At 39.4% G+C, this 25614-nt stretch overlaps 1 protein-coding gene across 9 annotated transcripts in view; it reads right to left on the bottom strand.

Annotated features, from left to right (window-relative positions):
• Window positions 1-25288, bottom strand: part of OTUD7A (OTU deubiquitinase 7A) — a 108728-nt gene extending 83440 nt beyond the window's left edge. For 4 of the 9 annotated variants that reach the window (XM_071442046.1, XM_071442045.1, XM_071442041.1 and 1 more), the window contains exon 1: window positions 24951-25154. The gene's annotated coding sequence lies outside the window, so the exon portion shown is untranslated. The other 5 variants (XM_071442047.1, XM_071442043.1, XM_071442048.1 and 2 more) reach the window with 3 other exon arrangements.
• Window positions 25289-25614: the final 326 nt, after the last annotated feature.

The following is a 25614-nucleotide window of genomic DNA, read 5'->3' as shown; positions in this document are numbered from 1 at the left end:
AGCTTGCAGAATCAAAATCTACCTGAGCAAGGCTTCCCTTGACCTTGCAGGCACTTGTCAGACTCAGTTGAGGGCTGTAAGCACTCCCATCCTAAAATGCTGCAGTGCTGCCTGACTAGGACAGGTCACATAGAGCAGGTTACTGACAATTGCAGATAATGTGCAATTCAGCTGGCTGATTGTAAGCACATAAGGTTTCCTTATGTGGTGGAAGAGCCCTGCTGGAGTGAGGTTTTCAGCAATGATCACTGCTGAACCCTTGAACTACTGTAGAAAACCAGATAGCTAGCATAATGTAGATTCCCTCTCTCTCTCTCTCTCGATATATATATAAAAAGTAATACATTTGTCATATTTTACATTATTTTCTCAAAATTTCAGTCTAGATTTCTTAAATTCATTTTAAAACAATGCTTAGTTATTGCAAAATATTTTAGAACTAATACAATATCATATGAAGAAAAGGTCGAAAGATTTTTAGGAAGTCTTTAAGTCAAGGAGCACTTGATGCTGTTCCATGGATCAGAAATCCATCAATATCTGCTGTGTGCTGCTTACAGTTAACTAGAATTTTCCCCTATTATTCTATCCATGCAGTGTGCCAATGGACAGATGGCAGCAAGGTACAAAATACGTAATGGACACAGATCAGCTGCATGATAGGGAACTTGTACCTTTTTCCAGTGTTTCCAGGTTTATGTCAAGAATGAGCTCTTAGAAAAAGCAAGTACATTTACAAGCATGTATAAATAAAAGAAACCTGTATTAGCATATTCCCATATATTTTCATAACTTAATTTTTTTCATACTCAGAAGGGGAAGGAATCTTTCTTCTTTCTTAGTTTTCTTCAATTGCAGCCATAATTGGGCACATTGAAAAAGGAAGGTGAAACATGCAAGTGGGGAAACATTCATACAGTGCTGTGCAAAACTGAAGAAGAAAAGAAAAGGGGTCAACAATCACAGAGCTGCACATTGTCTTGCAAGAGGCTTTATAGTGCTCACAGGCTTTTATGCCTGAGGGCTGCCTTGAAAGGCAGTAGCTTGTGATTTACAACATGAACAAACTCATGCCATAAGACACTTCCTCTGAAAAGAACATCCACAAATTTCCTTACTCATCCAATTAGGCACATGGAATGATGTGGACACTGAGAAAGCTTTTGCCTTAATTTTTCCATTAAGTGCAATGACCACAGGAATACTAAGTTTCTAGACAACAGCAAAACTGTTCTTTCAGTTGTCAAGATCTGTAACTCAAAAAATCATAAGCAGGTAACTGCAGTCAACCCACTCTGAAAACGTGGTCAAGCATTGCTTTTTTAACCTGATCTAACACTGAATTGTTATGAATTTAAATTTCACCAAACATAAACCAGAACAATTAAAGTTACAGCTGGACTCATCTCAAAAGTAAACTGAAATATTTATTGTTTTGATGTCCAACACTCTGGACATCTAAAAAGACGTAACAGAAAGGTGTTTACTGGGATTTTTTCCTCCCCTTTTACTGCATTTTTCTCAAAATTGAGCAGATTCTGTCATTTACTAGAGATATAAAGATATAACTTTTTAAGGAAAATTATTAATAAAAGGTTAATCAGAATTTTGTAATGAACAAATGGGAAAAACATTAAACAATACATTTTTAAAACTAGAGTTTTGACCAATTAAATTTGTTCCGAATATATCATTTAAAAATTGGCATTTTATCCTCATAAATTTAAGAATGGAATTGAAGTCAAAGTAGTAATGTAGAGGACAGTAGTGTAATTCAGGGTCTCTGACTGCCTAGCTCTTGTGTAAGGCAAGCCAAAGTAATTAATTGTGTCATCTTTGTATGAAGCCAGTGACTTCCATTGGAATGGAGCTAAATCCAGTTGGTCAGTCACTAAAGGTGTCCCCCAGGGCTCAGTTTTGGGGACGGTCCAGCTGCAGGTGACACCAAGTTGCGTGGGAGTGTCACAAGAAGGACAATGAGGTGCTGGAGCAAGTCAGCCTCTTCTCTTAAATAACAACCAACGGGGTAAGGGGAAATGGCTTCAGGTTGTGCCAGTGGAGGTTCAAGTTGGATATGAGGAAGAATTGCTTCACTGAAAGAGTGGTTAAGCATTGGGAGAGGCTCCCCAGAGAAGTGGTGGAGTCACCATCCTGCAAGAGCTCAGAAAATGAGTAGATGTGGCACTTCACAGTACAATTAGTGAGCGTGGTGGTGTCTGGTCAAAGGCTGGACTTGATTAACTTGGAGGTCTTCTCCAACATTAATACTTCTATGATCCTATTCATTTAAGCTACAAGACTGATTTTAGAAAGACAACCAGCACTGATTGAAAGACTCCAGCTGGTGGAAAACCCCTCAGATTCCAGATGGTTAATTAAACTTGCCACTGAAAATTTGGTCATCTGCTTCCATTCTGCTTTATCTAGCCCGTTTTCTAAGTCATAGAGCTCATTTTACCATGTCTATGCTTAAAAAAATATTCCTACTATCATTTGTCTTCTTCTCTGTTCTGGTAATTTTAGGCTACAACTAAATCTCCTCTTACCCTTCCCCCCCCCCCCCCACCAAAGTAAATAGGTAGTTTTTATTTTTATAAAGCTTATGTTGTAAGAAGATATTGTAGAAATTTCAGCTCTCATCTCACATATAGGCAGATCAGTGTTCCTACAGTACTGGAAACCCACCTTCAAAAAAATAAATGAGTTGAGATTTACCCTTAGGCTTTAAAAAGACACTTTTACAGCTCAATAAAGTCCCATGTTGGTGCTGCAAGCACCCAGCAGGATTCTACGTGACAGTACAGGACATTTGGGCTGTCAGGACAGGGACCCTGGTAGTCACACCTGACAGTCACTGCCACTCCTTTTCCATTCCCAAGTGTTCACTGGCAGTTTGCACCCTGACAGCTGAGGACACCATTAAATGCAGTTACACATTCACCTTGCCTGTTTCAGCCTGTGGACTGTCAGGCATGGCAATACGTTTTTAGCTTAAGACATTTTCTTTGTCTGGAAGTAGTTAGAGCATCTCATAAGAAGACAAATTTCCTTTTAATTCATAAAGGGCTGACTAGAAAACATCCCAGTTATAAATACAGAGCTCTCTCAACTGCAGAGTGTTGCCCCTCACACTAGAGTGGGTGGGCTGTGAGTCTTCACAGATCTCTGACCTCACAGAAACCTTTATAAAAAAACCTCAACAAGTTTGTGAAAGGCCTTCCTATTTAAACCAGTACCAGGCAAAACTTTCAAAGAGTATCTGCAAAACAGAAAAAACCACATCTATTGATAGGGAAGAGGAACTGATGAACAAAGCCAGTTAACCTTTAAAAAACAATGTTCTATTTTGAAAAATCTTCTGTGGTGACTCTTTTCAGATATGTTGGAAATGCTCAAGTTACAACCTTGAAATTGAGACCTAATAAATGACTTTACTACAAGGTTGCATTGTAATAAGTAAACATAAGACACTGATCTAGATAAATCTTTTATCACTTCCTAACTTCTTAGTCATTGGATTTTTCAAGCATAGTCATCTGCTAAGGTAGCTCTTGCAGTATGGATTTTTGTATTGTTTGCTTATTGTACAAATAAATAAACTGCAGACTTTCAGAACAGTTTTTAATTGTGCTGTGTGGACACCAGGCAATGCAGTTTTCAGTCAAACTGCTGGAAATATAACGTGAATTTTCATTATCACATAAGTTCTGAAAATATGCAATATCTTTGTGTTATTGAAATAAAACCCAACAAAACTTAATGAAAAATCTGTATCTCAAAAAGGATTCTACCTAGCCCCTAGAAATTTTGTGTTATGTAGAATTATATATGTATAGGAACTATTGATAGAAGCAGGTAACCAAACATTGAGGTACAATTTTGGTTTTAAGTCCAAAAAGGAATCTTATGTTCACTGGCATCCAGCAAGCATTGAAATGGATCCTAGTCTGGTTTTCCCTCTCTGAAGTCAAAATGGCAACAAAACCCCCTGCTATGTTCTATTTGTTGGCAGAGCTGTACCTCAGCAGACACACATCTTCCCATCTCACAAAATCAGCCTATATATTTTGTCTATCATCTACTGCAAAAAGGAAGAGAAATGCTGATTCCGTTTACAAAAATCTATTTATTTCCTGGCCACTCCTCTGAAGAACTGGAGGACTCATTAGATGAGATACTTCAAAGTCAGAAGCAAAGCCCTTTGGACACCTGCACAATCTGATCCTGCAAAGAAAGGCTTTGGCACCCAGAGGAGGTGAGTGAGACCCCAGGCTCTGCAAGTTACTTGGCTTTCAAATATTAACAAATGACAAGGACAGGGGGAGGATTTTGCTCACTGATGATGCTGACACTGTATATACACCCAATAGTGAGTCCCTATCACAGCCAGTCCAACTATTCTTCAAAGCATCAGCCTCTCTGAACAAAAAAAACCCGAAAACCAAAAAAGGCAATAAAAGCAAAAGAACACCCCAAAACCTCCCAACACACACAGGTATTGACAAAATGAAAGGCACAGCAGCTTATGCCTCTTTTGCAGAGGTCTTTTTACTCAATGACTGGTGGGGCAAAATAACTGCAACTTTAAGTGATGCCACAGACACTGTAGAAATGATGAGGTTTTTTGCAAGTAGGCATCCTTCTAGTCAACTTAGGAAAGTTTAACAGGAGTTTTCCAGTGTCTAAATAACAAAATATTTAGCATACTGTACTGTATCTGGGAGATTTAGCTGCCTCTCTAGCAGTGGACAAGACTGTCTAGAAAAGCTGTGAAGTCAATTGTTCCTAAAGCTGCAGGGGAACTTATATTTTAGTGTAAAATTAATTTCATTGTCATAGCTCATAGGAGGGATTATTTAAATTATTTTCCTTTAAACTGTAATAGGACCATGTGACAAATATTCCACAAATAGGAATATACTGATGCAAGGAAAACCAGCTCTGTTAAAATTTGCACCAAATAAAGTCCCTCTCCCCAGCCTGTAGATACTGGATGGCAGGAAAGGGATTAACAAAGAGTCTTCGGGCTACTCACATTATTAATGCGCTCCTTTGCTGAAAACCTTGGCAATACACAGCATTTCTTTAGGCCCTTACCAGAAGCCTTTTTTCCTCCACCTTCAGGAAGAAAACGTGTCAAAAGCTGCTAGGACTTCTGGTATTCCAAAAATTAACACACTGTGCCACAGCTATGCTGTTTGCCATGTTCCAATTTTTCCTGCTTTCTCATTTAGAGTGATATTGGCTGCCAAAATATGTTTCAAGCTTGAAGACAAGAAAACACCTTCTAAAATTACAGTAAAATAGAAATAAAGTTGCTGCCTTGGTGAACCAGTAACACGTACAGAATCAGGGAATATATTGCCAGAGGTGAAAATATTACTTGAAGATAAGCTGGTAAACCAAGTTACCAATGTACAGTCACAAAAGCTTGCTGGCCTTTATTCCATCAACCAAATTATTGGGAAAATCCTTCTGAGACACAGAAAACAAAAGACCGGGAAGGGGAGATTATGTCAAATTATGAAAGCTAACAGAAATATCATTTTTATAGGAAATCCTCCATCCCATTCCTAGAGAGAAAAACTAATCATAAAAACTTGCTGAAACACAACAGTTACTAAATCAAAGCTACTGCAGTAATGTGAGTATTTTATTAGATAGTAAGTTGCTCAATTCCCTTTCCTACTAAAAGAACACATTTTAGAGTCCCCAGAGCTCAGAATTATTACTTCTGCATTCCATCCATCTTTCACTGACCACAGCCGTGGCTCAGCTTTTGGAGGACACAACCCTGAGCGGGTTGCTCAGGAAAGCTGTGGTATTTTCCCCATGGCAGTGGAAAGCTGCAGGTATTTTCCCCATGGCAGCTCCCAGAGCAAAGCCAAGCCTGTGTCAGGAGCAGGAGCACTGTGGGAGCAGCTTCTTTCCCCGCCTCTCTCTTTGGGAGCAGCACTTTCTGGAGTGCTGCATCCAAAGTTATTTGCTGCGGTACCTGAAGAAACAGCTTAACTCGTCAATCAAAAGCACATTCTCAGACACCCACAGCAAAACCACCCACACACACTGTAGGCAAAATGTATATGTGTACCAAGAAAAAAGAAAATAATGATTTCTGACAGATGAGCAAGCTTTTTAGAAAAATAAGTCTTATCATTTAATTATTGAACTTGTACAGCATCTTTAACTACCTAGTTGCACAGATTGCTGTAGTACACTAGATAGAAAATTCAGTAAAGTCTGTCTCAAACTCCCAGTCTAAGCTGTTGCATTACAAAATGATTATTGTTTGAATAATAAAATTAATTTTAAAATTAACTGGATGACATACCAAACCAGAATTTATTTTCAAAAACCTATGGAAAGTTTTGAAACCCACAGAAAAGGGGATGGTGAAGTATTCAGTCATAAACTTATACTTGCTTATTTGAAATATTTGTTTCCCACTGCTACAAATACATTTAACAACTATTTTTGCACAGCATCCTTTCAGAAAGCTACAGTACTAGGGCTTGCATTCTGTAGCTGCTTTGATTTACAGGTTTTTCCCTTGGATATCTGTTGAATTCAATTCTCACTTAGCCTTAACTATCACATTTCATTCTCCAATACATGGAATCTCCTATACCAAATCTGATTGCCTTTCAGAAAGGCATCTCATCAAACTCAGCTCTCTCTAAAGGAAAAATACAACAGAATTAGAAAACCTTTTGTTCTCAGTATTTGAAATTCTTTTGGATTGTATAATCCAGCCTATTGAAAAAGATAAACTATTCAAATTGAGTCTTCATGTATCCACCCAAACAATGGAACCTCTATGAAACACACACCAATCTTGTCCTAAACAATTTTCTACATAATCTATTTATTCTGTTATCTAGAACACAACCCAAACTGGATATTACATCTGCATCTAATAGCTGTAGACCACTAATAGCATTTCTGATTAGACAGGAGTACATATTCCTCAGATAAAGCTGTATTCAATCATCCAAGTCAAGCTACTTTGGACTTTCTAAAATGTAGAAAAGTGAAATATTGCTACCAAAAAAAAATATTCATCAGAACTATGATAAAAGAATTGTGTGAAAGGCAGCATGCTGGAAATTTTAACAATCCTACTGCTTCTCATAATTTGGAAGAAATGAAAATTGTACCAGTGATTTAAGGGAGAAAGCAAGCTTTTATGCCTGATGAACTATGAGCATATTTTTTACTGTCTTACTTCTCTTAATCTGGGAAATGTGTAGTGACTGAGCTCATCAGCACATGCCTGCAGGCCTCAAGTGATACCCTGGCTATGCTTCCTTACCCTTCCACTCTTCTGACACAAGGCTGCTGCTTTCTTCTGGGGCCTTGCTCAGGAGAGGGCTCATGAAAGGCACGGACTTTTATCTGTGTCTTGTGCCTTAATGACTATGCAGAATTATTGTACAGCTGTTGATATGTGTAATTTAAAAAGAGAAAAAAGCTGTATTAGTAACACATCTCAGAGAACTGGCACTGCTGAGGTTGTTTATGGCTTTGGAAAGGTGGGGGATGAGAGATTTTGCTGACATTTGCACTTGGATAGCATTGAAACATGAAACAAAAATGGTTCATAAACTGTATATTAGTTTCTCCACACCACCAGAAAATAACACTACTCTCTTCCCAAATTACATATAAAAATAAAGAACCCTTCATGATGGGTGCTTTCTGCAGAGCTCACATAAATGGCTTCTAGCTGTCACTGTCTGGCCCAAAGCTTAATTCCACTGAGCTGCTGAGAATAAAAGAGAGTGATTAAAGGAATTCAGTGTCACTTCCAGGACTGGTTTTGCAGTATACTGGGACACTATAATAGATCAGCATCGCTAATGCAGTTTGGAACTCCAGCATGTGCCGGCTGTACACCCCAACTCAGAAATCTCTCTGGTAAGACTTTAGGCCACATTTTCTATATAGCTGGAGACTACTGGTTTCATGTAAAGCTGCGTTGATCTGATTTTAATACTCCCAGCACAGAATGTGCTGGATCTGACTTCCAAAGCTGAACTGCAGTAATGGGTTGAATATGCAATTGTGCTGAGGATATCAAAGACTATTTTCCCTTCTAAAACACAAGCATCTGTCAAGCTCTCCTCTATACAGATGTAGTAACGTTTTTTACTTGAAGATGTATTCTTGACTATGAAATCCTAAAGATTCACTATCTATTGTAACTTTTACTTTACAATCCAGGCAATGATGGGAACATATTTGTTAACTCTAAAAAAGCCATAATAAGCAACCTTTCTTTGGGTAATCTATTAATTCATTTTATGACAGAACACATAGCACAGCTATTTGAAGAGCGCCATGGTAAGCTTCACCTAAAGCAGACAGTTATACATTTCTAATTATAAGTCAAAAAACTCTCTGCATTCCATATCTGCTTCAAATTTTGCTTTTAATAAAAGGAACTGCAACATATATACCTTCTGAAGCAAAATGAGTGAAAAAATAAATAAAGCAATTTGAGGAGGTCTCAAGAAAGACAGAAGTGCTATTAATTTTAGTATTAGGGAGAGGTTCAGAGAGATGACACTAATGTCAGTAGGGACAGGGTGAAGCTCTTGGGTTCCAGTCCAAATCTCTCAAATCCAATGCTCTAAATGAGAATCCAAACTCTAAATTTAGGTGTCTAAAATTAAAGTGGCCTAAGGGGTCAACAGTCTATCTTCCAGTTTATTTAAGAAACTGTATAGTTACTCAACTGTGTGAAGAAAAAAACCAACCCAAATCACAAAGCTCATGCCCTAAGTTCAAGTGCCCAGGTTTAACATATAATGTTTTGCTGTATTCTATGCACTGATTTTCCCTAAAGTTAAAACTTTTGCCTCAGCCACGGGGGTCTCTTTGCTCATAGTATTCTGAATATCAAAAACCCTCTTCACATGCCATGGGCAGCAATACAGCTGATTAACACATGTATTAAGCAGCTGTTCCCTTCAGTTTTTACAAATTTGGCAACTGCTTTCTATACACTCCTTCACTCCCCCCCTGCCCCTGTTAAGTGATCTATCAAGGGAAGAAGTACAATTCAGAATCTGAGTGTTAATCCTCCAAATGTTTAGTAAACTACAGTTGAGAGAGATTGGAAGTTACAGAATTGCACTGCCAGAAGATGCAATGACAGGTTAATAGGAGTTGAGAAGCTCAACTCCTGATTTTAAAGGGTCATATATAAATTTTTTTTACTCTCATTTTTTCTGCATCTTTGAGAATTCTTAAGACAACCACAGAATATGTACACTTTTGAGTGGACTATTACATCTCCTGGCGACAGCACCTGACTCTAACTCCGTCTGAGGAGAGATGTGCTGTAAATATTCTATGTCTGCACTTCAGCACCTGATGTATCCATCAAGATGGTGATTATCATAACATCATTTTGCAAATGCTCTTCACGGGGCAGGAAATGTTCTAATAACAAGAGATCTTAGTCCATGAGCCAATAACCACATAGCCACTCAGCAGGAACCCAACTGCCCTTTCAGTGCCAGGTTTGCAGCAACAAACCTCACACACCTTGTACATAACATTCACTGTCCTGTAGAAACAGAGACTGACAGTTCAATCATGTCTTGCACCTGTGAGGTTATTTTCATCCCAGGTCATGTAAGAATGAAATAATAAGATGGCATTGCAAATCCTTGCTGTTAATGATTTTTATATTAAACCACACATGTGAGAGAAGAAAAAAAAAAACTACCAAACCAAATCTAAAATACCCACCCCCAGTACAAGATCAGAACAAACACAAATTCAAAGAAAACCCATACTGAAGAGCATTAAAAAAATCCTGCATCATTCACTCCGTAATAATCTCACTGCCTCCCAAATCAGCTCCCTTGGGAAGCCAGCATGGCCAGAGCTCCACTACACACTACACCCCTCAGCATTCCCTGCTGCGAGCCTAGGACACACAGGTGAAGGAGAAGGGAAGGGCCTGTGGAAAAATCTTGCACTGCCCAGCAGGAACAGAAACTACTTGTGTTCTAGATGTTATTATGTCCTAGATGTACATGCACACAGAAATGCATGCATATACACACATACATATAGATATTTATTCTACCCTAACAGTCTATAAACCCCTGTGCCAAACATCTTTCTCCACCACAAATACAGGGAAGGCTTACCATGTAGAATGTGTTTTGTCTTTGCATGAAGGTTGATATTTTACATCCCCAAGTGCTCCTGACCCATTTTCTCTAATTGATTAAATGAAAAATAAATTCAAAAAGTACTAAGACATCTCCTACAGTTCTGCCACAGAAGTAGAGCAAACTGCCCAAGCAGTACTTTGTAATTTTCTTCTGAGTTAAACCGCAGAAGTGCTTTTGATTAGAACTGTGGCAAGCACACATTTTGCTACTATTCCTTTGGCTTCAGTCAGCAGCACAGCTCTTGGAGCTGGTTGAAACCTTCCCATTAAATTTGACACTCAGCAGCAGAAAGGATGCTAAACCAACAGAAGAAACCATCAGGCTCCGTATTGTTTTCTCTTGGGAACATTGGACGTGCCAATAAACCCTCTGATTAAAACAGATCAGCAGAACCAAAAGCTGCAGAAACGCTACAAGGAAAGAACATAAGATGAGTATTTGCTCCCTAACAGGCCTATGGCATGAGAAAATAAGAAATTTCCTCATCTCTGAAACTGTTCTTCATATTCCAAAGCTTTCTCCCCAACATATCCTGAAGCATAAAAATAACAGCCAGAGAAAATGCTCTGCTGCTTCTACAGTGCAATTCAAGGAAGTCCATTAACATTTCTTTCTAATTTATAAGCACCTTAGTAACTGAAAAAAAATTTTGGGCAGCCAACAGTGAAATGGACAAGTGATGCTTTTGGACCTTGATTGCCCCCAAACACTTTCTATTTCTGGGGTCAACTGCCTCCAAGCATGAGAGAGCATCCAGCTGGACTCCCAGATTAAAAAGTGGGTGGAAATGTGACCCTTCCCCAATCCACAAAGAGACACCCTCACGTTAACTATGTCAGAAGCACCAGAGAAAAAGGCCATCAACACAAATGAAAATATATAAAGGAATAATCAAAATGTGCAACAAGAAACAAGACATCTTCTTGCTACTATTAAGTCAGCTTAGTTTTTTTAAATTTTACCTGTATGTTTCTACACTCACAGTCAATAGGGGAGTCTTTTACATCGTTAAAGGACTACAACACTACCTGAAATTTATCATGTCAAGTACTGCAGCATGTGAAAGTTCTCACATTAGAGTTCTCACATTTCACACAGAGTAAACCTTGAAGTTGTTGTGTGAGGTGCAAAGTGACAGTCATATGCCATCCCTCCTGTTCTAGCACCAATCCACATTTGGATTCCTTTCAAACCAAGTAAACTTAGAAATTCTGTGTGGAAGTATGCTGCAAAGGCAAGATGCTCAGGTTAGTGAAGATCAGAGGCTATGACAAGGTGAATGGAGGTTTTTCTAATGGCAACAAGCATAGCTTTTGGCATAATGCATCAGGGAAAAGAACAGCTCAACTGCAAATGCTAACAGGCAGCAGAGCAGTGGGGATGTGGGGGGGTCTGTGAGTGAGTGAGTGAGTGAGGCTGGATTCTGAACTCTCAGGCAGAAGCCTGGTACTTGCTCCCTGCAGTCTGTACAGGCGGCTTGTAACCCTCAGTGACGCCTGCAATAAACACAACGGTCACATTCTGAATCCTCCATCTAGCACAGAGGCAGAACATGCAGTTAAAAAGGCTGCTCACACATGGTGTTTCTGCACATTAACTGGAGAAAAACAGGAGTTGAAGTGTTGAAAATAAGGGTTCCCTGAAAGCAGTAGCAGTCTCAGAATGAAGAGGCCAAGGAAAGAAGGCAGCAAAGATCATGACTGGCAACAAGAGAAAATCCTAGAGATGAGAGATTAGTGGAGATGAATGCCAAGGGATGCCCAGGAACTCTGGCCAGTGTCTTCCAAGACTGGTAACTTCGAGGAGAGGCACAGCACAAATCAATGTAACTTTCTACCCAACCTTCCCAATCTAGCAGTGCTCACCCTGCTGGGAAAGGAAGAGCCACTGAATGTAGTGGTGGTAGCAGAGCAGGTGAGAGATATCCCAAATGGGACCAATGTGATGAAAGCCTAACCCTTGCTGGTTCTACAATAAACCCACTTCATGCTGGTTTTAGCTCTGCCTCACCTTTGACAGCAGCAACACTCAATTTCCTCTTAGTTCTCCTCAGCAAGCTGTGGCCTACCTTTGCAATAATACTGCCTGTTTATAGATGTTTAAGCACATTTGATTCACCATTTACAAAATAAAAACAGTATATACATCTAACTCCCTCAAATCAAAGAATAATTAATGTTATACTGATAGCTGTTGCTACCTCATGGAAAACACAGCCTAACAGATTTAAAAAATAAACACTAATCTAAAACTGAAGTTCACAATTAATAATAAAATGTTAGGAATCCATTGAAGGATCTCAAAGAATTAATTTTCATTTCAAGATTTCTATTTAATGTATCATGGAAAGAAGCAGGAAGGAGTATAAAAGCTTGAACAAAGAGCATCTTATTCTCCTGGGAGTTCATTTTATGCTGTAACTGGTGAAAAGCCTCTTTAAAAAGGTTATAAATACCATATTAATTTCATTAGGAAAGCTCCCATGGCATATTAATTTAATTTCTGGCACTGTTAGTGCATCTTTTTAGATGCATAAAATCTTAGAGGTAATTTCATTAACAGTAAAGATCTGAAAAAGGCAACTAAAATATTTTAAATAGATTGGTGACAATTCAGCTAGAAAGCATGCAAGTTTACTCTAATTCTCTTCCAATTAACACCACCCTGAAACACAAGAGCTAGCAGGCTCTGCCACTGAAGTTATGTTATCCCCAAGGCCTCTGTATTTGCAAAGACTGCATGCACAGCTCTCAAAAGATTAATGATCTGCTCATTTATTTAAGGCAGATACTCATCTTCAGCGATCACATATGAGCTCTGCAGCTAAGCATGAAATTTAACAGCTGTCTTAGCTTATTCTGCCAAGAAAGAAGATTTTTTCCCCAAACACTTACTGCACTGGAGTATTCTGGACACATAAAATACCCTAAGTGCCAACATGTGCAATAGCAGTAGCAGCTTCTCCATCCTGGCCTTGATTCCGTAGCCTGACTTTGCATACAGGACTCTGAAGCTACCCATGGCCTCAGCAAAGCCAACAGGAGCTTTTATCATAGGACAGATTTATAAAATGCAAGCAGATAGAAAGCAAGTCCTAGCAAAGAACATTTCACACTCTGTGATCACTTCTACAAATACAGGATGTTTATTTAGTATGTTTTAAGTCAAGACAGTTCTAAAACCCTCATACACTTACTGCTTAACTGAAACACAAGCTCAGCTACTACACAAAAATAAATCCTTTTTTTCAGTCATTTTAAACCCAAACTCTCCACTCAACTTCACTCTTAGTCACAAGAAAGGTGATACAAAAGGGCTTCTTTGAACAACAAAGACACAACCTGTGTGTCCAAGGCTGCTACTTTTTACTGATTCATGATATTAATCTAATGAATTAAGAGTCTATAAATCAGGAGTGGGAGTATTTTCTGAAAAGAATGCTAGAGTTCAACAAGACCCATAGAATTTTAAGAAGAAATTCCATCCCTGAGTTCTACAGCTAGAGTGATTTCAGGAAATCAGACCATGAAACCTCATCAATGTCCCACCAGCCTCAGCAAACTAAAGAGACACGTCCCAGACATCTCTCCATCAAGATAACTAAATCCCCACAACAGAGGCAAAGTCTCTGAAGAATTTACCCTTTGATACATAGAAACTACATTCTGAAATAAAAAAGATAACTTTTAAGCCCTAGTCCCCTTAAAACTAAGGCAAATTTGGACAGTAAATTTTCCCATTCTTTGGGCATTTCATTTGAAGGACTTTTTTAATAGGTAGTGAAAATTAATTTTAGAAACTTTGTTTCATGACTGATCATCATTCACAAAGCAATATATGCCCTCAAGCATGGGATTCCTAGGAAAATATGGATTTGGAGCAGTTCTGGAGGATTCCAGAAAGGGAAAGGTTGGAAGGGAATGCTGAAAAAGCTGCCATAGCTTCCCAAAGACTCCACCCTTGCAGGTTCAGTTTTAAACAGGCATATCTAAGAGCTGGGAAAACGTTTGTTTTAAGCACAGTACTGAAGAACAGACAGCACACAAGGATTTGGGACTTAGGCGCAACTCTATCAGATACAAAATCAGTGTTTTGAATTAGGGTTTTACAGATTGGCTATTAATGAAATTACAACTTCATCTGGAAGTTTAATCATCAGGACAATAATGAACTTTTTTAAAGTACTTCATTGGACCTAGAAGCTTAAATCCAATTAAAAGAAGTCATTTGATCTCTTAAGCACCTGTAGTCAGCTTTTCAAGTGAGGCAAGGAGCATTGGAAACTTTTGAAAGAATCTTCTCTGTATGGCTACTAATGTAAAATAATTCATTTTAACCTGTCTCTGAAAAAAAAGCCCAAATCAGATTTATCTCAACTATTCACACACAAAACTTAAATGTGCTATTGCAAAACATTAACAAAAGAACTATTAAGCCACTGGATGTTATAGTCTGCTTTTCACTGCATTTGGTCAACTTTATTGAATCCTGAGCCATTTACATACAGAGGAAGATTCCAGAGGAATACACTTTGTGAATGGCTAGTAATTTATTTAAAGGAAATGTGCTTATTTTAACCAAAATATGTTTCCTGTAAATACTGTGAGATCCTGCTGCTAACTTTTTCTGTAAATACAAGAAACCTTCTTGTCTTATTTAACATGCATTATATGCAGTGACCCAATTTTACACTGCAAGGCTTGAAGAAGAGCTGTTGGATCTACAAATATGTAACACCACTACATTCCAGCCAAGCAAACAGTGGGAACGTGAAAAAGCAACACAGAAGGAGAACTGCATATTATCAGCAGTTCTCTCCATCCAGATATTTTATTAAACAGACCATAAGTTTTGTTTACCAGGCTGCTTAGGAATTTCTAAAAATTAAAATAAAAAAACCCCAACCAATCAACTAACAAAAAAAAAACCCACACAACTTCCCCAGAAAATTACTGGAGGATTAGCTTATTTCCTACTTCAAAATAATTTTACAAGGTTTAAAGATTTCTACAGGTTTTGAGCAAATATTTTTGCAATTTGACAGTAACTCATGCTTCTAGAACACATCCCTAAGTCTTCAACTACCTTTTCCACATCCTTTTCTTTCAAAAGTAGTGAAAGCTCCTTATAACTGTGTACATAAAGTTTTATATCTACAGCTACTGCTTTTCATTGGCTTTGTAACTTAAGCTAGAAGATCAAACAAAGGTCACACTTTGCACAAACAGCTGTGCAGACAGGGAAGTTCTGCTTTGGCATTTCCACCTTCACAGCACCTGGTGAACCCCTGTCTGCAGTGCTCATTATCTCAAATTACAAAACTACAATTAACACCAGGTTAAATTTATCATGGTATAGCAATAAAAACAAATAAGATAACCACAAGATATTGTAATTAGAGTTTAACTTACTAGACATTTTTGCATCTAGATCTCAGGATTTTACTCTACAGCATTGAATCACATTTAAAATTAGCTTCTCTTAAGACTGCAAAATACACAGTAGTGATGAAGTTACAGGTTTCATGAAAATCTATTCTTTTTTTCTTCCTCTCTCTAAACATAATGTATTTTACATAGCCATATCCAAGAAAGATATGGCTTGGAGATAAAATATCACCAGAAATCACACCTATGTGGCAAACTATTTTATACAGTTACATTTCGCCCCACTTTAAAAGTGAATATACTGACATGGCATCATTTCAAACAGCTCAAAATAGACATTTTTCATAGATATTAGTCATGAGACATGTTTTAAAATATCTGGGTCTTAATCGGCAGCTCTCTGACAGTAAAAGACAATTTTATGGGTTTGAACAGAGTAATGGTAATAGCAGTGAACTAAACCCACTTGTTGTCCATCCACTCTTTTAGTATTTCAGCTCAAAATGTATTTTACTGCCACAATGATTCCCTCTAAGGTAACTTTCTGCCAGAGATACTCAGAACTCCACAACTTAAAGGCTATTTTTGGCCTTATTCTACTAGAAGAGAAGGCCCACTTCAGTGGCCTGGAGGGGGTGGATGGATTTTGCATTTTTAAAGCCCCAGACCTCTTTTTCTCCAGTTCCTAAGGACCATGGCAGCTTGACTCTCAAGGAATTTGTTACAGAATCATTTTCTCCCCCACTGATAAGTCTCAGATATAGAAGAAAACTGGTGCACAGAAAACATACATACACATGTTACTACAACCTCTGTAAGAAAATAATTGGGCTAATTCCAGTCATAGGACTATTTCTACCCAAAATATACAGTAAAATTATGTGCTCTCCCAATCTTTACCGCACAAAAATAAAGCAACTTCTTATGGAAGTAAACTTAATTATGAAATCCAAAGAAAGATATTTCACATTTTTCATTCTGTAAAGATACATTTAATGACAACCAAAAGGTTTCAGAGATATCTTCTCTCATAAGTACATACCTCTCTATTTATACTGGATAGGAAAATATTTAATCTTAAATATGAGAGGCATGTGGAATGAAAACTAACAACTGAATAGCTCTTGAAGGGGCCATTTCTCATGTAAAGCATATTTTAGGACACAAAACTGGAGGAAGGAAAATTATAACAGCTCTGTTTCTCAAATTCTTTATCAAAGAAAGTCAAGAGATTATCATCTAGATGCAAACATGTCATCAACTCCAGACACTTAGAACTGAGCTGCTCAGGCTGAGTGAATATTCATCTCTGGTGGTAGCAAAAGATAATGATTTGTATTTCCATGCTAATTGAGGTCTTAGCAGCCTTGTGTGCTCATAATCAAGCACCTGATCTGCATTAGCACTGAGGGGAGCAGCCAGCAATACTTCAACTGGAAGCACATGCATCAGGTTTTCCAGGGTGAGTACACAATGCTTATCTGCAGACATGAGAATATCATCTTTTTGAAGTCAGAGGGCTACCAAGCCTCATGAGCAACATACCACAGCAGCGAGGGGCGTGTGTCAGTGAGTGCCACAGCCTTGCTTTAAAGATTCACTCATGCGGAATAAGTAATTAATAGCTTGTAGCATGTTTTTTTAACCACAAAACCAGTGCAAATACACTTGGACCCTACTAGAAAATTCTTATTAATTCTTCCAGTCAAGTATTGAGATTCAGTTGCCAACTACTAGCTGCTGTTTGACACATCCTCCTCTGCCAATCACAGAGAATTCCCTTTGAAAGGTAAAGGAACAGAGAACAGTTTTTGGGATGGATTAAGGGACAGGAAACAGGTATCTCCTGTTACAAAGATGATGTAGCCCAGCAAGAGACAACGCAGTGATTATTGTTACAAAAAACACAGCTCTAGATTTATGATGCTGCTCCTTCTTCTGCATGGGCTTTTATCTGTCAATGTCAGAAGAAATTTTGAACAATGAAGAATTATAAAAACGTAAACTGTGTTGTCCAGGAGACAATACAGATCTCTACATGGGGTTTCTTAAGAGAACCTTCATATAACATTTTTTCACAGCCTCGTTTCCTCTTATTCTTGCCAAGAAAAGACATCCTTTTAAGAATCCTGGTTAAATTCTGCTTTGAGTATTTACAGCCTGACTATACACTAATAATAATAATAGCTACCTTTGTATTTCCTGCCCGAAACTGTTATACAGTCCTTATCTACTAGGCATGCTCAGGTTGGAATGCCAGAGCAGAGATACAAGTGCGACTACACACAGTGAGAGAAATACGAGAGAAAGAGCAAACCAGCAAAGCACTTCTGGGTACCTCAGAAAAGGAGCATTACTCATATGAGTGCAAGCAACTTTTCCGAGTTTATTTGAAATTCTGTCTTGAAGAATTGAACAGTGAACTGAACAACAACACAAACATCTAAGAAAACTTCAATTATAAACACAGATGTGAATTCTGTATATCTGAGATTCAGATGCATCCATATAAAGAAGCCTAAAGGTATAAACTGTCTATTGCTAAGAAACACTTTGCTTCTACAGTTCTCATCAGCCACTGAAGCAATCCCAGTAAAAGGCTCAAAAATGCATTCCTTCACACAGGTCTTCTTTCAATACAGAAGTACTACTGCAAAAAGTTCCAGTAGTAGAATATCTGATTTTCCTTCACCTGCATCCTGAGATATCAAAACCGTACATGATAAGAAGCTGTGAGAGTAGCTCATGGGGCCTCAAATCTCTGTGGAAAACCTGGAAATGCCACCCTAAATGACTTCATATTGGTATGCCTTCCCACAGTTTTATTTTGAACCTTGCTTTTTATGATTGTTAGAAAACCAAACATGAAACACCAACATTGATATAAACCATTTCAGCTCTCGTGATTTTTCATTTAAATTCTGAATTTTCAGGTTAACTTCACAATCTCCAATTTTAATCCCCTCCTTGTAAATGCATGGTACTCAGGGGTAATGAAAAAGGATACTACTTTTCAATGGCAATTTCCTACCAGCCAACAGCTTCAATTTAGCAAAGTGCAAATAATGTATCAACCTGGTTTTACTTAACCTTATCCTTCTGGCTTTCTCCATTATATGTTCTTCTGTTAACTTGTTCTGAAGGGAAGCTTGTCTCCAGCTCTTAACTCAGCTGTACTTGGCAGAACAGATGAACACACCATACTAACTGAAATCTTTCCCACACGTGAACTTTACAGGTTGTATACTTTGTCATTTTTTCTGCTGAAACTACATAAATCTGCCTTCCCTTTATATTCTGCCTTTCCCTTAAACCAGTTGTACTCTTCCAGAGACAAATATGTAAAGGGTTATTTAGAGGGACATGGAGGTGATTTCATTGCTTCACAGTTAATTATTGTTTGTTAAATCAATGCTTTATTTATACTAAAACAATCCTGTCTCATTACCATAATCTTATTTAATATACCTGTATGTCCTCCTCTTCATCAGAATTGACAATGTAACAGCTCTAAGACTTGAAATAGAAGCTACTGGGATATTATATATTCTCAGGTAAGAGATGGGCAGATGTTAAGGGATGCCAGATCTGTAATTGTTCCTGACACATCTGCAATGCTTTGGTCTGGGTTCTGTTCTCAGGTAAGTATGTTACTCTGATTAGAGAAAGAGTGTTATCATCTCTGTATCTAAGGGTACAGCTTGATAGCCTGTGTTTTCTTCTACTGTCTGCTGCTTAGTACAGAATAAATCTAAGTAATAAACTCAAGTTCACCACCATCAAGCAACTGTCCTTTACATTGATCTCAGCCCTAAGAGGGAAAACTATTTAACACAGGATAAAAGCTCCTTTGCACTACCTCAGAAACTCTGCAGGCAATATAAGTGTTTGCACAGAAATTTAATCAGTATATAGCTAGACAGATACATCTGGGTTCATCCCCCCATGTCCTTGCTGAGCAATTTCCAACACGGTGTAAGTACCCTACAGAGTCACTAATTAGTAACAGTGAAATGACTCAGTCCAACCAGAGACACAGCAATGCAAGCCAGGCACTGTTTCTTGCACTTTGTTTCTTGTTGCAATAGATCTCAAAAGAGATGAGAAAAGCTAAACCAGTAAAGATATTAGTGCTATATGATGTTAATGGGCATTCTTGTACTCAAGATTTGCATAGTTTGAGTCAGACAAGACCCTTTACAAAGTCAGGCTCCCAAATTAAAGATCTTCCACTACTGTGCCATGTCTATGCACACACTGGCTATGGGACACAGTCCTTCTTTGCTTGAAGAGTGCTTTTGAAGGAAATTATACTCCTTGTACTATTTAGAAAGTAAATACAATGGAAAAAAGTAAAGTGACTTGACAACAAATATCAGCTCTGTAACAAAGGTCTCCTACCCCAGTGCCCTTGTTCTTGGGACTAGAAGTCATCTGAGGGATGACTGAATTGTCAGTCACTCGTGCATTTAGTGTTTCAGCAGTACCAATACAACAACCTGAGCCCAGTCTGCTCTGCAATACAAAGGAATTCATTCACTATGTTTTTCAATCAGAAATACAACATCAGCAGAGTTTCATTCCTGTTTAGGTGCTGAAATATAAAAGACAGAAAATAGAGAAGAATTTTTCATTCAGATTTCTAATAGGCACTGATTATTTTACCAGTTTCTATGGCACTATCACCATGGCAGCTAGCCATTTTAATCAAAGGCATTCGAACAGATTTCTGATAACATCACACTATTACATCTCCTGGGCACACGCAGCAGTAACCACTTTGTACATTTCCATAGGACAGAGGCCACTAAAGTCAGCAGACATCAGGATTAGAAATGTGATATTTCAAGCATCTAATTAAAGAACAAGATCTCAGTGTTCCTTACTCTAATTCTGAAAACAATAGTGGAAATATAACGATTGTGACCAAAATGAAACTCAAAATTCTTCCACAGCTTGCTCAGTTTCTACATGGGTTTTGCCCCTTCCTTGATTAACTACTCAATGCAAATGATTACTCAGCATATCCTAAGAGAATGTGCAAATGGAAAAAAAAAATCACTGTAGAGAACTGAGTATCTGCAAAACACTGACAGATAAAAATAGCTATTGACCCTTTGTACAAAACCCCCATACTTTGCTCTGTGTACAGGCTAAATTGAAGCATTGCATACAAGACTGAAATCATGAGCAGACAGCAGCAAAACTCAGGGTTCTGACCAAAGGAATTTTCAATGTAGAACAGGAAGCATTTTAATTTTACTAAATAGATCATGAAGAAGTTGCAAATATACTCAGCCTGAAAAATGCCCGGCAAGTACTGAAAAATACTTGCTGTTGCTTCCAGCAACAGCACTCCTTATGCCATCTATTAAATACTTAAGAAAATAATTTTTCAAACTAACTTATAGCAAATTCATACTTTTGTCCTGAGATTTCTGGATTTTTTTTTAACTAAAAGTGTATTTCAAAAGCCTGAGATACTCTAAATAAATGAATTTATAAACCCTTTTAATAAAAGCTAATAAGCAAGCTGAACAAATTCTCTGTTTCAAGCCTAAAGCTTTTCAAAATGTCCATCCAAGAGATATTAAATAAATACAGATAATGTCAATAATGCAGATAATGCCAATACAGATATTGTATTGGTATCTATATTGTGTCAGCTAAAAATCACTGGCATAACAACATCCTAAAATAGACAAGACTGACCTCAAATCGATGAATAAGACTTAAGTAAACTGAAAATGAGACTTACAATGCATCACAATTAGCTTTGTCTTTTCAAACTGCTTAAATTCAGAAATAATCATGAAAAGTCATGTTAGGAGAACAATATGAAAACAGAACAGTAAGTCAAGTCTCTTGTATCCCAGTACCTCCATGCCTGTCAGATTTATAGTTTTTCCTCCCTTGGGTCAGTAGCTGGGGAAGGACAACAAAAAAAGTCTAGAAAATATGACAGTGAAAGTGTTGTACTGTTACATTTACATGTATATACTAATTAATCTGCCCTTAAAATAAAGCAAATCAATTACCACCTAGGATTTTAGAAGAGTTCTGCCATCTTACGCAACTTCTCTGTTTTGTGTCATGCTTTGCCTTAGGAAAACAATAAAAAAGAAATACAGGAAAATGCAATATAATATCCACACAATATTTCTACCACACCTTAACTGGCAAACTACTTTTGTATAAGTCTATACAGCTGGATTTTCAGACCATCTAAGCAGCCAGGTTAATCTCCCGGTTTTTTCATTAGGGCAACCTGATTTATTTGTTTAGAAGGTCCACATACCATTTAGCTCCATGCTTTAGTCTAAATATCTATGAATGCTTGTATAGTCATGTCAGCGATAAATGAACCAGTATAATACAAAATCTTCAATCACAACAAAGCCTTTTCTGTTTTCAATTCTCAATTTAATAACAGTTGCACCTGGTATTTTAAGCTTACCATTTGCTTAATTAAAAGTTTATGTTTATTTTTATGTTTAATTTTTGCTTAGTATGAATCCCAAGATATGTTATGAAATTTGAGTCAAAAGGAGCTTCAGATTTCATCATGTTTTTGAAATGCAGAAAATATTAAAGAAGGAGGCTTCATTAAAAACTGCAAGATATGAAGTGTAGACTATCTGGACACAAACATTCTGCTCATTCCCTTGGTCTTTTCCTTCTCTCAGGTCCAACTTTCTCTCCTGTATAACTCAATACATAATTATGCTTTGCAAGTGTTCTTCTCCTCCCATGAAGACTACAGAAGGTTACTGGGTCCAAAGGCAAGAACAGGCAAAATAACAGTATGTGACAGCACAATGATATACACATTTTTTTAATTCTTGAGTTTATGCAGTATATAATAAATTCAATAAAAACATTTCCCCCTCCCAAATAACACAGATATAATGAATTCATACAATACTCTAAATCATCTGAAAACGCCATAGGGATTATATTTAAAACATGCAGCTTTAACTTAAATTAGATGCTCTATGTATACTGCTGGTTAAAACATAGATTCCCTAATTTTTAAATAAGTAACACAAAGGGCAACTATGACAACAATTAGCACAATGGTTGCACCAGTAACATCAGTCAGTGTTCACAGCCTGCCTGTGCACAGCTCTATGAAATGCCTTACCTGGAGTCCCATTCACTGAATAGCCTTTTTGCTGAGTTTGCCAACATGACAGTAAGAGAGATGTGCCAGGGCACTGAAAGATGCAGAGTGAGGCTTACTAGGGAAGGACTAAGTACCTTTCTACCTGCTCATTACACGGTTCTTTGGAGTCTGTAACATCCAGCCAGCATCACCTCTACGTGAATACGTATTGATTAAACCAAGACTAAAATCTTCTAGAATCCACTGGCAAAAAAACCTAAACCAACCTTTTCCAAAACCAGATACATTATTATTAAGCAAACAATCAGTTACTTTTGCACTATACACACACAAAAATATGAGTCTAAAAGACCTGATCCCTACCCAGTCTAATTCCCTTAATATTGTTATATTATACCTGATTTAAGCTGTCCTGGAGATGACTGAGTTTCTTGTAAAAACTACAGACATGAAAATGTAGTACCACAAAAGAACCAGACTCACAAAGGTGTCATTGCTACCCCACGTCATACCACGACTGCTGCTGTGTGGGCACACACAGCCCACAGAGGTTCTGTACTCCACACCAACGTTACAGCTTTAGCAAAAGCAGCCTTGCAATAGAAAGTGTTCCAGAGGCTGGTAGGCACTGATATTCATCTATATTCCAGATTCAAATGGGAAAAGTCTAGCTTGCCCCTGTGTGAGCAGCACGGTCATACCAGGGAAAAATCTGGCCTCTATCCATAGAAAGGGACCATTTAGTCAATTCACACCAACAGCAGAAAACAGAGCCAGATCCAGCCTTAACAGCTAACACACTCATATTTTAATAACAGATTGTAAAGAATAAAACAACACTTTTCCTATCAACAGCAGTTTCAATTCCAGAAGCTTAATACAATTTGCTTTAAATCTGTGCCACAGCAACCTTTATTAAAGTCAATGTCATCTGTAAGGACTGAGTTAAAATAAAATGTGGGCCAAATTTATCAGACATTAGTTCCCTTTGATACAGAGCTCAGAATACTGACTGTGTGCCATCCTATATATGGTATGAGTTGCATACGTTGCATCCAGCAGCATATTTTAAACCAGGCCTCTCCAAAACACTTTCCCTGATCATCTGTTTTGAGTATTTGTCTGGGATGGTGAAGGTCAAATGAAAAGTGTGAAAGATTTCTTTTGGCTTACATCAAATTTATATCCATATGCTAGAAAATGAGCACTATTCAGGCCCAGGGAGAGAAGCCTCAAGAGTTTATTAAAATATGACAGTGTTTTAGCTGGTCAATTTAAAGGCACATCTAAGGGACAACAGAAGAGACCATTCCCTCTGGCTGTGGAAGCTGTGTATGCCCACGTAGCCACGAATATCACTGTGTGTGAGAGACACTGACCAGCACTGAGGAACTTACTGTGACAGAACTACAGCAAAAGTAGTCAACAATTTATCCTTTTATTTTCAGAACTGGCTCAGAGGGCACAGTGCATCTTTATGTCAGACAGGTACCGAACGAGTCTCCAGAAAGCGCTTAGAACAGACATATTCCTACAACCTCCAGGGTAAGCGTAGGGGTAGTGAGCTGTTTAAATTTAGATTATGTAAGGTCGTGTGCCTCACTGCATTATGCTTTATATACACGTTATATCTCACTGCACTATATTGCACCCTGTGAACTCCTAATGAGCATTACTCCCGCAAATCCAGGCAGTACCCCCTTTTGTAGCTGTTTCAGAAGGAGAACAAATATCATATGTACATCTAATAGTTATCGAATGAGGTCAATCCTGCCAAATGTCCTGACATGGTCTAAAGATACACAGAAGGACATCCCACCTGCCCGAATCGGCCTCTTGCCCAAGCAGCACCGAACCACCCGGCCAGGGAACAGACTCCTTGTAGAGGCTGAAGCCGCGAATGCAGGAGCGAAGCGAGTCTGCAATGCAGAAGCCCTTCCCGGAGCTCATCAATGAGCCGGGGGAGACAGGGCGGGGGCAGAGCCGACAGCCCTGCCCGCATCCCCGCCACGACACCCCGAGGCACGGGGCGGGCGGCGATTCTGAGCGCCGGCTTTGCCCTGACGGGCTGCGGCGGAGGGCGCTGCCCCCGGGCTGTCCGCCCGCGGCTCCGCGCAGCGGGAACTTCTGCGGCCGGGGCGCCGCGGGCAAGGACACAGCAGCGGCCGGGCCCACCTGTGCCGATGGCACCGGCCCGCCCGCCGCTCGCAGCCCGGCCGCGGGAGGAGGAGTAGCAGCTCTTACCTGCTCCCGCCGCTCCTCCCGCAAGCCCTCGCTAACCGAGCTCCATCTTCCTCCGGCCGGGAGGGGGAAGGGGGGCAGGGAGTCAACCCAGCGCTGCCGTCCCCCCCCAGCTGCCGCTTTCCGTCACCGCTGTTCCCCGCCCGCGCTGCCCGGCGCAGCGGCCGCCTCTCGCCCGCCCTGCAGACGGCACCGGGAGACAGAAAGCGAGACCCACCTCCCGCCGCCGCCGCCTCCTCCTTCTCATGAAGTCACCGGCCGCAGGGCCCTCCCTCCCCTGGCTGCCCGCAGCGGCCCGGGGAGCCGCGCTCCGCCCCGCTCCGCCCCCGCGGCAGCCGCGCCGAGCCCCCGGCACAGCCCTGCCCTGACCGCCCGCGACGCCGCCGCCTTCCTCCCTCCTCGGCGCTCCTGGACGATGCTGGCGGCTGAGCACGGCCCGGAACGGCCCCAGCCCCCCTGCACCACGAGCGCTCCTCCGCCCCCCGATGGATGTCCCGCGGCAGGGGGAGATGGGAAGCGTTGCTTCCTTTCCGTGCCCATCCTCGTTCTGGGAATCACCATGCCCGGTTTTGCCCACTGCAGAGTGGGGTACGTTACAGTAAGTTACCGCTGTAGATGTGCCTTCTATTTCGACATGAAAGTCTAATTCAGGTTACAGTAACTTCTC

Source organism: Agelaius tricolor, unplaced genomic scaffold (genome assembly GCF_023055355.1).
Source record: "Agelaius tricolor isolate 1412-34295 unplaced genomic scaffold, bAgeTri1.0.p SCAF_16, whole genome shotgun sequence".
NCBI lineage: Eukaryota > Metazoa > Chordata > Aves > Passeriformes > Icteridae > Agelaius > Agelaius tricolor.
The sequence above is the reverse complement of the archived record's forward strand: the minus strand, read 5'-3'. Positions and strand labels throughout refer to the sequence as shown.